This window comes from Bubalus kerabau, chromosome X, assembly GCF_029407905.1.
Source record: "Bubalus kerabau isolate K-KA32 ecotype Philippines breed swamp buffalo chromosome X, PCC_UOA_SB_1v2, whole genome shotgun sequence".
Lineage (NCBI taxonomy): Eukaryota > Metazoa > Chordata > Mammalia > Artiodactyla > Bovidae > Bubalus > Bubalus kerabau.
Genome location: NC_073647.1, coordinates 81,037,558 through 81,053,371, shown reverse-complemented (window position 1 = coordinate 81,053,371; position 15,814 = coordinate 81,037,558).

Sequence of the window (15,814 nt, the reverse complement as noted above, 5' to 3'; positions counted from 1 at the left end):
CAGGGCGTCAGCAACAAAAGAGACACTTGATACTGAGCCAAACACATTTTCAGGAGGAATTTCCTACATACCTCTTGCCCAGGGTCACTCGAAACAGTTTGCAACATATATGCAGACTTGAATCTATAGACATGAAAGTAAGAGTGATTGTCTGAAGTAATGGCATACAGGAGCAGGGGAAAGGATAATTCCAGGTAAAGGGCATCGTAGCAAATATCTTTGCCAGGGACTGGGGATGAGTTCAAAAGGAAAATTCCTACTTAAAAATTAAATCCTGCAATATTACCTTATTTCTAGTAAGAAAACAATTTCCTTTCTTTTAGCAATAACATTCTATTTAAATATATTACAAGATGCTCTGTATTTTCATGTTCTTAAAGCTGCATCCAATCTTGTGGTAGGCCATTATGAATGGATTTGAAAAGACTGGAACTTTCAACATTAGTAAAGAAATAAGAGCATATTTTGTCTTTTCAAAAAGTTCTTTGAAGCCCTGAAGTCCCAATAAACTTATTAGGATTTCCCTTCTGTGTTAAGTAAGACAAAGGTCCAATTACAGTCCACAGATGAGAATCAAAATCTGTGTTAGTCAGAAGCCTGCAATTCACAGAATTGTTTTCCTTTTAAGAAAGCTGACATCTGGCAATAGCTTGTTTACTTTCCAAACACAGGACTGGAGAATATGTTAAGATTTCTGATGGGGACTCCAAATTTTAATAGTTTAGTATCTGATTAGGTACATCCATTTGACACCAGCTATAATACGTGTATATTATCTGTTTTTGAATCATATAATTAAAATGAAGTATGATACTATATGGGGCTTCCCTGGTGGCTCAGTGGTAAAGAATTCGCCTGCCAATTCAGGAGATGCAGGTTCAATCCCAGGGTCGGGAAGATCCCCTGGAGAAGGAAATGACAACCCATTCCTGTATTCTTGCCTGGGAAATGTCATAGACGGAGGAGCCTAGGAGGCTGTAGTCCATGGGGTCGCAAAGAGTCAGACACAATTTACTGACCAAACAACAATGATACTATATATTAAATTACCTTCTTGCATAAGGCTCCTTGAAACAATACTAACTCTCATTGGTGAACTCATTACTGATATTGAGGAGCTCCCTTGGTAGCTGCAGTATTTGTAGACTAGTATTTCAATGCCTAGAGACTTAACTGAACAGATAATCAGATCTGTCACATTAACCTTGTGATATTATCCCTGTTAACACTGGAAAACTATGTATTCAGGCTGAGAGTAAAAGAATATATTCTTGGGGCTTCCATGGAGGTCCAGTTATTGGCTTAAGAATCCACCTTCCAATGCAGGGGAAGTGGGTTCAATCCCTGGTCAGGGATCCCAACTGCTGCAGGGCAACTATGGCTGGGCACCATTAACTAAAGAGTGCATGTGCTCTGGAGCCCATACCATGACTAGAGAGAAGTCCATGTGCCACAATAAAAAGGAATGAGTTATTGAAACATGCAACAACCTGGATGGATCTCCAAAGAATTGTGTGTGAAAACGTGAATCCCAAAAGGTCCCAAACTGTATGATTCCATTTTAATTACATTTTTGAAATGACAACATTTTAGAAATAGAGAGCATATCCATGGTTGTCAGGAGTTGGGTTGCAGGAGGTAGAATAGAGGGCTGTGGCTATAAAAGAGCAACAAGAGGGATCCTTGTGGTAAAGGAATTATTCTGTGTCTTGACTGTGGTGGTGGATACAAGAACCTACACATATGATAATACTGCACAGAACTAAATACACACACACAAATACAGATAAAACTGGGGAAATCTGAAAAAGATAGATGACCTATACTAATGACAACATCCTGGTTGCTATACTGTATTATAATTTTGCAAGATGTTACCATTGGGGAAAACTTCTGTGTTATGTCTTAAAACTACAAGTGAATCTACACCATCCTAATAAAATATCAATAAAAGTTTAATGTTATGATGGTATATTTATAGAATGCTAAGGAACACAATGGGAGGAAGTACTTAAAACTGCCTCAAATGCAAGGGATAAAGGAAGACTTTGTATTAAAATAGATGCCTAAACTGAGTCTTGAAAAATGAGTAGGAGCACTCCAGTTAGGTGGGGAAATTTTAGAGAATACACCAGGAATAGAGACTTTTATAGAAAGCAACGAAATCTGAAAAAGCATACCAGACTGAGGAGCAGCAAGTAAAGGAAGTATGGCTGAAGCATAAACAGCATATGCAAGAAATATCACTTTTCCTTTTGCAAGTAGTCAAAAGGGATCCCTGGAATTCAACACTATGATACATAAGAACTGAAAGTGAATCCTAGCACTCCTTGTTCTCCAGGAGTTAGGAGGGAGCCATACCCCTTACTCTGGTCTCCATCTTTCCATTACATAAATAAAGAATTTGCCCCCATATCTCTCTGTGTTCCTTGCAGGATTCCCATCTCTTCCTCACCCCCAACACTCACAACATCACAATCATTATCTGCTTTTATGTCATTAGGACCGTCTCTTTATACCCTTTATCTCTGTTTACTTCAGTCACCTAAAGAAATCCAGAAATCCCAAGTCTCTAATCTGCATATAACTTTGCAGATTATATTTTGACCCCTTTTCTCCACTCCTCACAACCTCCTGAACTTTTTCTACATTGTCTACTGAAGCTTACAATCCATTACCAGAAAAACTACCTATATTCTCAACTTCTTTTCTGAGTATTCATTTTACTTCTTTTTTTTTTTTTTTCAAATATACATTCCTAACCTCTAAAGTTTAACATTATAACCTAAAATCTGGTAGAGAAAGCCCTCTATATTTTTTTCAAAACAATCTTGGATATTTTCATTCCCCTAGGTCAATGATTCTCAGTTAGGGGTGATTTTGCTCACAGTGGGATGTTTGTTGATGTCTCCAGACAAGTTTGATTGACATGAAAGATAACTTGAGGACACACACCAGAGATGCTGCTAAATATCTAACAATGCACAGAATGGCATCCCACAATAAAGGCTAAACTGGCTTCAAATGTCAATAGTACCAAAGTTGAGACCCCCTGCTCTAAATGAATTTTAGAATCAGTGTGCCAGGTGATACAACCAAGTTGGAAATTTGATTTCAATGCCACTAAAATTTTGGAAATATTTTTCACTCTTGATATTAAATATTTCTATTCTAAGCTAGAATATGTGTCCAGGTCCTTAGGCACATAATTTAAGATCTTAAAATGTTGAGACTGGTGTTCAACATTTCATTAAATAATCATCAGTATCAGTCACACAGTTTTTATCAGATTCTTCCTATGGGTCTATTACTTTTTTAAAAATTCTAAAAGTTATTCATTTAAATTACATTAGCTACATTTATTTTTAGAGGATGCACTTGAATTTTAAACTTACTTTTAAACACCAATCTTTATACATGAACTTATAAATTCTAATAAATTATCTGTATATTCTATTAAATTTTCTGCAAGTTTTTTTGTCCTTTCCACATAGGTAGCTTAATTTTTTTCACATTCATATGGTTATAGGTATTTTCACAATATATATGTTTCTTAAAAAATTATATATTTTAATTGGAGGCTAATTACTTTACAATATTGTACTGGCTTTTGCCATACATTGACATGAATCAGCCATGGGTGTACATGCGTGCCCCATCCTGAACTCCCCTCCCACTTCCCTCACCATCCCATCCCTCAGCGTCCTCCCAGTGCACTAGCCTTGAGCACCTTGTCTCATGCATCAAACCTGGACTGGCAATTTATTTAACAAATTGTAATACACATGCTGCTGCTGCTAAGTCGCTTCAGTCATGTCCGACTCTGTGCAACCCCATAGACGGCAGCCTACCAGGCTCCCCCATTCCTGGGATTCTCCAGGCAAGAACACTGGAGTGGGTTGCCATTTCCTTCTCCAATGCATGAAAGTGAAAAGTGAAAGTGAAGTCGCTCAGTCGTGTTCGACTCTTAGCCACCCCAAGGACTGCAGCCTACCAGGCTCCTCCGCCCATGGGATTTTCCAGGCAAGAGTACTGGAGTGGGGTGCCATTGCCTTCTCCTTGTAATACACATGTTTCAGTGCTATTCTCTCAAATCATCCCACTCTCACCTTCTCCCACAGAGTCCAAAAGACTGTTTTTTATCTCTGTGTCTCTTCTGCTGTCTCGCATATAGGGTCATAGTTAATTACCATCTTTCTAAATTCCATATATATGTGCTAATATATTGTATTGGTATTTTTCTTTCTGACTTACTTCACTCTGTATATTAGGCTCCAGTTTCATCCACCTCTTTAGAATAGATTCAAATACATTCCTTTTAATAGCTGAGTAATAGCCCATTCTGTATGGGTACCATAGCTTTCTTATCCATTCGTCTGCCAATGGACATCTAGGTTGCTTTCATGTCCTAGCTATTGTAAACAGTGCTGCAATGAACATTGGGGTACATGTGTCTCTTTCCATTCTGGTTTCCTCGGTGTGTATGACCAGCAGTAGGATTGCTAGGTCGTATGGCAGTTCTATTTCCAGTTTTTTAAGGAACCTCCACACTGTTCTCCAGAATGGCTGTATTAGTTTGCATTCCCACCAACAGTGTAAGAAGGTTCCCTTTTTGCCACACCCTCTCCAGCATTTATTGTTTGTAGACTTTTGGATAGCAGCCATTCTGACCAGTGTGAGAGGGTACCACACTGTGGTTTTTATTTGCATTTCTCTGATAATGAGTGATGTTGAGCATCTTTTCATGTGTTTGTTAGCCATCTGTATGTCTTCTTTGGAGAAATGTCTGTTTAGTTCTTTGGGCTGTTTTTTGATTGGGTCATTAATTTTTCTGGAATTGAGCTACCTGAGCTGCTTGTATATTTTTAAGATTCATTCTTTGTCAGTTGCTTCGTTTGCTATTATTTTCTCCCATTTTGAAGGTTGTCTTTTCACTTTGCTTATAGTTTCCTTCGTTGTGCAAAAGCTTTCAAGTTTAATTAGGTCCCATTTGTTTATTTTTGCTTTTATTTCCATTACTCTGGGAGGTGGGTCATAGAGGATCCTGTAGTGATTTATGTCAGACAGTGTTTTGCTTATATTTTTCTCTAGGAGTTTCATAGTTTCTGGCCTTACATTCAGATATTTAATCCATTTTGAGTTTATTTTTGTGTATGGTGTTAGAAAGTGTTCTAGTTTCATCCTTTTACAAGTGGTTGACCAGTTTTCCCAGCACCACTTGTGAAAGAGATTGTCTTTTCTCCATAGTATATTCTTGCTTCCTTTGTCAAAGCTAAGGTGTCCATAGGTGCATGGATTTGTCTCTGGGCTTTCTATTTTGTTCCATTGATCTATATTTCTGTCTTTGTGCCAGTACCATACTGTCTTGATGACAGTAACTTTATAGCATAGACTGAAGTCAGGCAGGTTGATTCCTCCAGTTCCATTCTTCTTTCTCAAGATAGCTTTGGCTATTCGAGGTTTTTTTGTTTGTTTGTTTTGTTTTTTATTTCCATACAAGCTGTGAAATTATTTGTTCTAGTTCTGTGAAAAATACCGTTGGTAGCTTGATAAGGATTGCATTGAATCTAGATTGTTTGGGGTAGTATACTCATTTTCAATATATTGTTTCTTCCAATCCATGAACATGGTATACTTCTCCATCTATTTGCATCATCTTTGATTTCTTTCATCAGTGTTCTATAGTATTCTATATATAGGTATTTTGTTTCTTTAGGTAGATTTATTCCTAAGTATTTTATTCTTTTCATTGCAATGGTGAATGGAATTGTTTCCTTAATTTCTCTTTCTGTTTTCTCATTGTTAGTGTATAAGAATGCACGGGATTTCTGTATGTTAATTTTATAACCTGAAAATTTATTATATTCATTGATTAGCTCTAGTAATTTTCTGGTGGTGTATTCAGGATTTTCTATGTAGAGGATCATGCCATCTGCAAACAGTGAGAGTTTTACGTCTTTTCCAAACTGGATTCCTTTTATTTATTTTTCTTTTCTGATTGCTGTGGCTGAAACTTCCAAAACAATGTTGAATAGTAGTGGTGAAAGTGGGCACCCTTGTCTTGTTCCTGACTTAAGGGGAAATGCTTTCAATGTTTCACCATTGAGGATAATGTTTGCTGTGGGTTTATTATATATGGTTTTTATCATGTTGAAGTACGTTCCCTCTATGCCTGCTTTATGTAGGGCTTTTTATCATAAATGAATGTTGAATTTTGTGAAAGGCTTTCTCTGCATCTACTGAGATAATCATATGGGTTTTACCTTTCAATTTGTTAATGTAGTGTATCACATTGATTTGCAAATATTGAAGAATTCTTGCATCCCTGGGATAAAGCCCACTTGGTCATGATGTATAATCTTTTTAATATGTTGTTGGATTCTGTTTGCTATAATTTTGTTGAGGATTTTTGCATCTATGTTCATCAGTGGTATTGGCCTGTAGTTTTCTCTTTTTTTTGGGGGGGGGGCATCTTTGTCTGGTTTCAGTATTAGGGTGATGGTGGCCTCATAGAATGAGTTGGACAGTTTACCATCCTCTGCAATTTTCTGGAAGCATTTGAGTAGGATAGGTGTTAGCTCTTCTCTAAATTTTTGGTAGAATTCACCTGTGAAGCCATCTGGTCCTGGGCTTTTGTTTGTTAGAATATTTTTATTACAGTTTCAATATCTGTGCTTGTGATGGGTCTGTTAAGATTTTCTATTTCTTTGTGGTTCAGTTTTGGAAAGTTACACTTTTCTAAGAATTTGTCCATTTTTTTCAAGTTGTCCAGTTTATTGGCATATAGTTGCTGAGAGTAGTCTCTTGTGATCCTTTGTATTTGTGTTGTCTGTTGTGATTTCTCCATTTTCATTTCTAATTTTGTCGATTTGATTTTTCTCCCGTTTTTTCTTGATGAGTCTGGCTAATGGTTTGTCTGTTTTATTTATTTTCCCAAAGAACAAGCTTTTAATTTTAATGATTTTTGCTATAGTCTCCTTTGTTTCTTTTTCATTTATTTCTGCCCTAATTTTTATGATTTCTTTCCTTCTACTAACTCTGGGGTTCTTAATTTCTCTTTTTCTAGTTGCTTTAGGTGTAAAGTTAGGTTATTTATTTGATTTCTCTTGTTTCTTGAGGTAATCTTGTATTGCTATGAACCTCCAGTAAAAGAACTGCTTTTACTGAATCTCATAGGTTTTGGATTGTTGTGTTTTCATTTTCACTTGTTTCTATGCATATTTTGATTTCTTCTGTGATTTGTTGGTTATTCAGAAGTGTGTTGTTTAGCCTCCATATGTTTGTTTTTTTAATAGTTTTCTCCTGTAGTTGACATCTAATCTTACTGCATTGTGATCAGAAAAGATGCTTGAAATGATTTCAATTTTTAAAAATTTATCAAGGCTACATTTATGGCCCAGGATGTGATCTGTTCTGGAGAATGTTCCGTGTGCACTTGAGAAAAAGGTGAAATTCATTGTTTTGGGGTGAAATGTAATTTAGATATCAATTAGGTCTAACAAGTCCATTTTATCATTTAAAGTTTGTATTTCCTTGCTAATTTTCTGTTTGTTTGACCTATCCATAGGTATGAGTGTGATATTAAAATCTCCCACAATTATTGTGTTACTGTTAATTTCCCCATTCATACTTGTTAGCATTTGCCTTACTCCTTTCACTTTCTTGATCTAGGGACTCTAGTTCTCCCACGAAGACACTGCTTTGCCTAAAATCCTATCAAGTGGTGCTATTTCCTTTTCCATATTCCCCATATCAATGTTCCTAGAAGTGGGTGAGATGTTCTATTTACAACACATTTACTCTCTCTTCCCTAAAAGCTCCTCGACTTTGAATTCCAATTCATTCATTCATTTGCTTATTAATTCATATAATATTAACTTATTGAGCACCCTACTATGTTCCAGGTAGTATCCTAAGACCTGAGGATACAGTGATAAAAAATATAGACAAAAATCCTTGCCCATATGGAGTTTATATTTTACTACCTCTACTTATTGAGTTATACCACTCCTTCCATGAGGAGTTTAGCTTCTGGCCCACTAACTGTCATTATGCTTAATGATGTCAATATCTATATTAATGAATTTTCCAATCCTTTGGCCTCTTTCCCCTTGACCTCCTCTCTTCCAGGGATCATGTCCCTTGCTCCACCTCAGCAACTTACTCCCATAGTCTTTCCTTAGCCAGAGTCATTCATTACTCTCTTCATAATCTCATTTTTTAGCTTTCCATTATCTGATCAAAACTTCCTATCCCTCTTGCACACTCTTCTTTATAGCTCCTTGACTTCTTTAAATTCAACTGTTATAGAATGTACACTCCTTTGATCCTATCAGCTTTTCATTATTCCTCATCATTCTCATGCCCTCACTTTCCCCTTTACCTAGTTCAAATTCCACAGTTTATTATAATCATTCCCGTGTACATACCCTCAATATTCTTGTCCTTTTCTTGCTAGAACTCATACTCCAAAACTCAATCCTGGTTAAATCTAGTTCTTTATGAAATTAAAAGATGCTTACTCCTTGGAAGGAAACTTATGACCAACCTAGATAGCATATTGAAAGGCAGAGATATTACTTTGCCAACAAAGGTCCATCTAATCAAGGCTATGGTTTTTCCAGTGGTCATGAATGGATGTGAGAGTTGGACTGGGAAGAAAGCTGAGAGCCAAAGAATTGATGCTTTTAAACTGTGGTGTTGGAGAAGACTCTTGAGAGACTGCAAGGAAATCCAACCAGTCCATCCTAAAGGAGATCAGTCCTGGGTATTCACTGGAAGGACTGATGCTGAAGCTGAAACTCCAGTACTTTGGCCACCTCATGAGAAGAGTTGACTCATTGGAAAAGACCCTGATGGGGGGCAGGAGGAGAAGGGGATGACAGAGGATGAGATGGCTGGATGGCATCACTGACTCGATGGACATGAGTTTGAGTGAACTCCAGGAGTTGGTGATGGACAGGGAGGCCTGGCGTGCTGCGATTCATGGGGTCACAAAGAGTCAGACATGACTGAGCAACTGAACTTAACTGAACTGAACTATCTACTTCTACCTAAACCCATGAAGCTTCAGGTTGCTTGAGTAAAAGCACACAACCACATCTATTAGTCTTATACCACATTCCTGATCAGGAACCTCATCTGTGCTCTTAGTATGATTTCATTAGTCCAATCATGTTCTCATTTTCCTAGATGTCTACTTAATACCTTCTCCTCCTCAAATCTCCAAATATCTCCTCTTTCCTCACAATAGCTGATGACATTCCTTCCTATTTCCCTGAGAAAACCAAAGCAATAAAAATAAAACTTCCAACTGTATATTAGTGTAATTTTATCAGGAGTGAGGGGAAGCTTCTTATTTTAGATGTATCCCAGCTAATTCTAGCAAGCTTTAATGAATTCACAGATCTAAGAAAAATTCATCAATTGCTGCTAACATCTTAACAAGAGAGACATCTAGACGTATGTGTCTCCAGATGGTAGTACACAATGCCATCTATGAAATATTCTTGCAATAACTTGAACCCACACCTCATTAAGCCTCTAGAATGCAAGTTACAGAGAATAGAAGAACATGTTAAAAGTCACCAAGAGGATACAAACAGAAAACCTAGACTGTGGGGGACTCTGTAAGACAAATAATTCAGTTGATCAACAAATTAAGGAAAACAGATGGAAAGAGATTCTATAGATTAAAGGGACTTAAGACACACATTGGTCAGTTGCATTTCATGGTGCTTCTTTATATCTTGTTTCAAGCAAACATTGCTAAAGGGCAAATGGGAAATATTGGATACTGACTGGATACTTAATGCACATGTGTGCATTTGTTCAATTGCTCAGTTGTGTGCTCTTTATGACTCCGTAGACCATAGTTTGCCAGGCTTCTCTGTCCATGGGATTTTCCCAGCAAGAATACTGGAGCGGGTTACTAGGCCCTCCTCCTGGGGATCTTCCCAACCCAGGGGCTGAACTCATGTCTCTTTTTGTAGGCAAAATTTTTTTTTTACCACTGAGCCACCAGGGAAATCCATACTTAATGCTAATAAGGAATTATTATTAATCTTTTAATTGGGGAAATGTAGACATATTTTTAAAAGATCTATCTTTTAGAGACCTTGAGTAAAATTGTTATGGTTCATAAATCATAAATATTTATAGTTCATATGGTACATATTGAGCCTGATGGCTCAGACAGTAAGGAATCTGCCTGCAATGCAGGAGACCTGAGCTTGATTCCTGGGTCAGGAAGATCTCCTGGAGAAGGGAATGGCTACCCAATCCAGTATCCTTGTCTGGAGAATTCCATAGACAGAGGAGCCTGGTGGGCTATAGTCCATGGGATTGCAAAGAGTCTGACATGATTGAACAACCAATACTTTCACTCTCAAAGAAATATAATATACAAAGAAAAACCAAATGGGAATTTTTGAACTGAAAAACTGAACTGAACTGAAAAAGATGATAACCAAAACAATTACAAACCCACAAAATTTCAGTTTCTGGATTTAATAGCAGAATAGAGATGACAGAGTAAGGAGTTAGTGAACTTGAAGTTAGACTAATAGAAATTATCCAATTTTAACAAAAAGAAAAAAGATTGGAAAAAAAAAATGAATGAAGCCTTAGGGACCTGTAGGACAGCACAAAGTGTCTAAACTTTATATAATGAAAGTCTCAAAAGGACAAGAAAAAAATGATGGTGCTGAAAGAGTATTCAAAGAAATAATGACTGAAAATGTTCCAAATGTGCCCAATTATCTGACATAAATATACAAATAAAAAGAAGCTGAGTGGACCCCAAACAGAACAAACCCAAAAAATCCAATTCTGGTCACATTATAATCAAAGAGTTTAAAGCTAAATACAAAGAACAATTGGAAATCAAATTTTAGAAGACACAACAGTTCCTCCAAAGGACTTAGGTATACATCTAACAAGGTATATATCTAATAAGACATGTACAGAAGCTGAATTCTGAAAAATACAAAATGCTGATGAAATAACCCAAGAAGATGTAAATAAATGAACATACTGAGTTATATGAATTAGCAGAATCAACGCAATAAAGATGTCAGTTTTCCTCAGATGTCTATAGATTCACAAAATACCAATCAAAATCCCAGCAGAATTTTTTATAGATATATAAAAGTTAATGTTAAAATAAAGGAGAAAAAAAATATAAGAAAGGAGAATATCTAATGCCATTTTGAAAAAGAAAAACAAAGTTGGGAAAATTACACTACCCAATTTTAGGAAATATTAAAAAAGCCAAAGTAATCAGATCAGTGTGGTATTGGTAAAGAAAAAGATACAGATCTATGGAACCTAATAAATAGAACAGATATGAACCTACATAAATATGGCCATTTGATTTTTACAAATGTGCAAAATCTCTTTGGAGAAAGGATAGACTTTTTAATAAATGTTGTTGGAATCTTTGGTTGTCAATATGCATAAAAATGAATGAGTTACATCTCACACTTTATCCAAAGACTAACCCAGAATAGATCATAGATGTAAATTTAAAGCCCAAAACAATGAAACTTCTGGGAAAAAAAAAAATAGGAGAAAATGTCTGTGAGCTGAAACAAGGCAAAGAATTCTTAGAATCCAAACTAAAACACAATCTCTGAGCACCAAAGAGTTGATGCTTTTGAACTGTGGTGTTGGAGAAGACTCTTGAGAGTCCCTTGGACTGCAAGGAGATCCAACCAGTCCATTCTAAAGGAGATCAGTCCTGGGTGTTCTTTGGAAGGAATGATGCTGAAGCTGAAACTCCAGTACTTTGGCCACCTCATGCGAAGAGTTGACTCATTGGAAAAGACTCTGATGCTGGGAGGGATTGGGGGCAAGAGGAGAAGGGGACGACAGAGGATGAGATGGCTGGATGGCATCACTGACTCGATGGACGTGAGTCTCAGTGAACTCCGGGAGTTGGTGATGGACAGGGAGGCCTGGCGTGCTGCGATTCATGGGGTCGCAAAGAGTCGGTCACGACTGAGTGACTAAACTGAACTGAACTGATATAAGAAAATATTGATAAATTGATAAAAAATTAAAAATTTTTTGCTCTGCCAAAGACGTGGAAAGAAAAAGAAAAGACCAGGTGACAATGGATAGAAAATATCTGCAAATCACATATCTGATAAAGGACTTGTATCCACAAATATATATATTTTGAAAAATATGAAACTCAACCACATGAAAAGATGGGTAAAGAACTTGAAAAGACACTTCACCATAGAGATTATGGCAAATGAGCATATGAAAGATATTTAGCAATATTAGCTATCAGACAAATTCAAATTAACACTGCAATGAGATATCACTACACATCTATTAGACAAGCTGAAATAAAAAACAGTGATGGACTTTCCTGGTGGTTCAGTGGTAAAGAATCCACCTGCCAATACAGGAGACATGGGTTCTATCCCTGATTATGGAAGATCCCACATGCTGTAGAGCCTAAGTCCGTGCGGCACAGTTAAGCCCGTGTGCCACAACTATTGAGCCTGTGCTCTAGATAGAGCCCAGGAGCTGCAACTACTGAACCCTGTATGCTCCAGAGCACGTGCTCCACGACAAGAGAAGCCACCGCAATGAGAAGCCTGCACATGGCAACTAGAGAAAAGCCCATGCAGCAACGAAGACCCAGCACAACCAAAAATAAATAAATAAAAATTATAAAAAAAAAAACAGTGATAATGTCAAATGCCAAACAGGATGGGGAGAAACTGATTAGAGGGTTCAGGTGATGACAACCTGAACTAATTTATAGTTTTCCATCCAGTCTTTCATCTAATATTTCACCCACTGATGATTACTACCTGGATCTGTGACTTCTCTAAGGGTTGTAAAATGGTGATTTTCTACATTTATTTCTATGTTTATTCTATATTTATTATATTTCTTATGAAAAAGAACTTTCCCTCATCAACCTAGAGTTATTTGGTTGTACTGAAATAGTCTGTATAGGCAAAACAGAATAAAATACTGAGTTCCTTTCTTTTGTTAATTGTCAGAATAAGGGCTTGATGTTTTATTTACTTCAAATGGTATCAAATGAGATGTTTTTTTCTTTGATGAGGGTTGGGAGGGTGATCTCTCTATTTCTCTTTCAGTATCTTTAATAAACTCATCAGTTTTTACATATTTTACATGTTTCAGTCACTTAGTAATCATGCAGTTATCATTATTTGATGCTCATGTATTTTTGACATGATCCCATTAGTCTTTGATGGCTTTCTTGCTCACGGACACAACAATATAACACAGTTTCATCTTATTTATTTCCTTTCAAATCTGGAATTAGCTATTACCCTCAAGAAGTCTTGATACTTTTTCTGTAGCATAGTATTTAGAGATTTTGTGCATCATTTTGTATATTTTTATCATGTGTGCTCAGTCGTGTCTGAGTCTTTGCAATTTTTATCATAGACTAAAGGAAAATATTTGTAGCTAATGTTGATTTAAGCTGGTTTTATTATAATGTTTTTGTTTAGTTGCTAAGCCATGTTTGACTCTTTTGGACTGATTGACCCAATGGACTGTGGCCTGTCAGGCTCCTCTGTCCATGGGATTTCCCAGGCAAGAATACTGGAGTGGGTTACCATTCCCTTCTCCAGGGGATCTTCCTGACCCAGGGATTGAATCTGTGTTTCCTGCATTGCAGGTGGATCTTTTACCACTGAGCCACCAGGGAAGCCCCATTATAAGGTTACTTAAACATAAATAATAGTAGAGCTCTGTATAAATAAATTTCTTAAGCTAACAGTCCTGATACAATTATAAAACCAAAATGATAAACAACAAAACTAATAAATTAACAGCATTAATTTAATGTTATGCATTAGATTGTTGTGCTGAAACTAAATTACATTCCATAACAGGAATATGACTCTGCAATGGCATATTGAGCATAGCTTATCTTATTGTATGCTGTGGGATGACTCACCTCCCCTAGCACTTTATTCTGACTACCAAGAAATTGTATTATGTACCACATACCTGGTATAGGACCTGACCACATAGTTTACAAGGTCTGATTTGTTCATTGCATATCAAACCCGAAACAACTAAAGTGGTACTGTCTGGCGTTGATGTGCCTGTAAATACAAATACAAATGTGAGTGTTGATGATGTATGACAGTGTTCATTTACAAAGTGGTCTTCTAGATGATCCTGAATATGCTCATGTTAATTTATTTTAGATTATTTCCTTGGGAGATGGTCAGGTGCCAGATAAAGCAAGAAGACTAATAGTTTTCATAGAACAAGTTGAGGTTAAAGGAAATATATCTGATGACAAACTGTGATTCCAGAAGCACATGAGAAAGAAGAAACAGAACACGTAGTTTCTAAATGTACCATAGCAAAACACTATTAGTTGGCCATGGCTACCAAAGAAAGTAGAGGGAGTGAAGTGAGCAAATTATAAAACAAAGTAAGCTACAAAGTATTTATAGTACCTGCTGCTGCTAAGTCACTTCAGTCGTGTCTGACTCTGTGCGACCCCAGAGATGGCAGCCCATCAGACTCCCCCTTCCCTGGGATTCTCCAGGCAAGAGTACTGGAGTGGGTTGCCATTTCCTTCTCCAATGCGTGAAAGTGGAAAGTGAAAAGTGAAAGTGAAGTCGCTCAGTTGTGTCCGACTCCCAGCGACCGCATGGACTGCAGCCTACCAGGCTCCTCCACCCATGGGATTTTCCAGGCAAGAGTGCTGGAGTGGGTTGCCATTGCCTTCTCCGTTATAGTACCTAATGAATATTATTGGTTAATGTGAAACAGTAAAAAGCTGAAGCATGAATATAAAAGTAGCACTTATTTAAAATAATAGCACAAACAGCCATCTGTAACATAGCATTTAATTTACCCTTCAAATAAATATTGACCAAAAAGCTAAAAGACATAACTTACATGGTCTTCAACATTGTTGCCCAGCTGGGAGTCTTACAAGTCTCCTTCTCTGCTTGCTTGAAAGTCATCCTTGACTTCTAGTGGGAATTTTATAGCAATTTTAAGCAGGGGAGTGAGATATCAGGTTTTTTGTTTTGTTATGCAAGTGATCTCCGTGGTGATGTAGATTCTACACAGTAAAATATATGACTTTTAGCCAAGACTTGTAGCCGATTTCTGAAATGAGTTAGGAGGCTGTTGCAGAGTCCTATTTGTTGAGGGTATCAACTGAAGTGAAAAATGGAGTTGGGAGGCTTAATCTGAGATATTTTTTTCTGATTTGGTTATTTCTGATTTCAGGATTTGATGAGCAAATGAAAAAGATGAACAAGTTAAGAAGGTGTTACAGTAATCCAGGTAAGAAGGGATGTGAACCCGAACAAGGTAATGAGATCAGGAATGGAAAAAAAAAATAATAACCAGGATGAACTACACAGATATTAAGGAAGTAGAAGTCTCAGGACATTTTGATGGAAGAGATACTTGGAGGAAGAAGGAGGAGCAAGAATGATCTTCAGGTTTTAAAAATTATCTACTACAAGTTACTGTTTGCAAAGGTTATTGATGTAAAAACCCCCCACATCTTTCTCAGATTCTTCCATGTCCTATTAGAATTGTCACTGGGAGAAGATCTTTCAAATAGTATTTACCAGGGAACCCAATATAGAAACACATCACCTATGGGAACATACTCATAAAAAATAACTTTATGTATGAGGGAAAATAAAAGTAAACAACACCTACAGGGTCAACAAACTACCGTGCACAGAGCAAATCTGGATGGCTGCCTGTATTTTTAGTGGATTGATATTAAGACTGTTTTTTACATTTTTAAATAGTTTTTAAAAATTCAAAG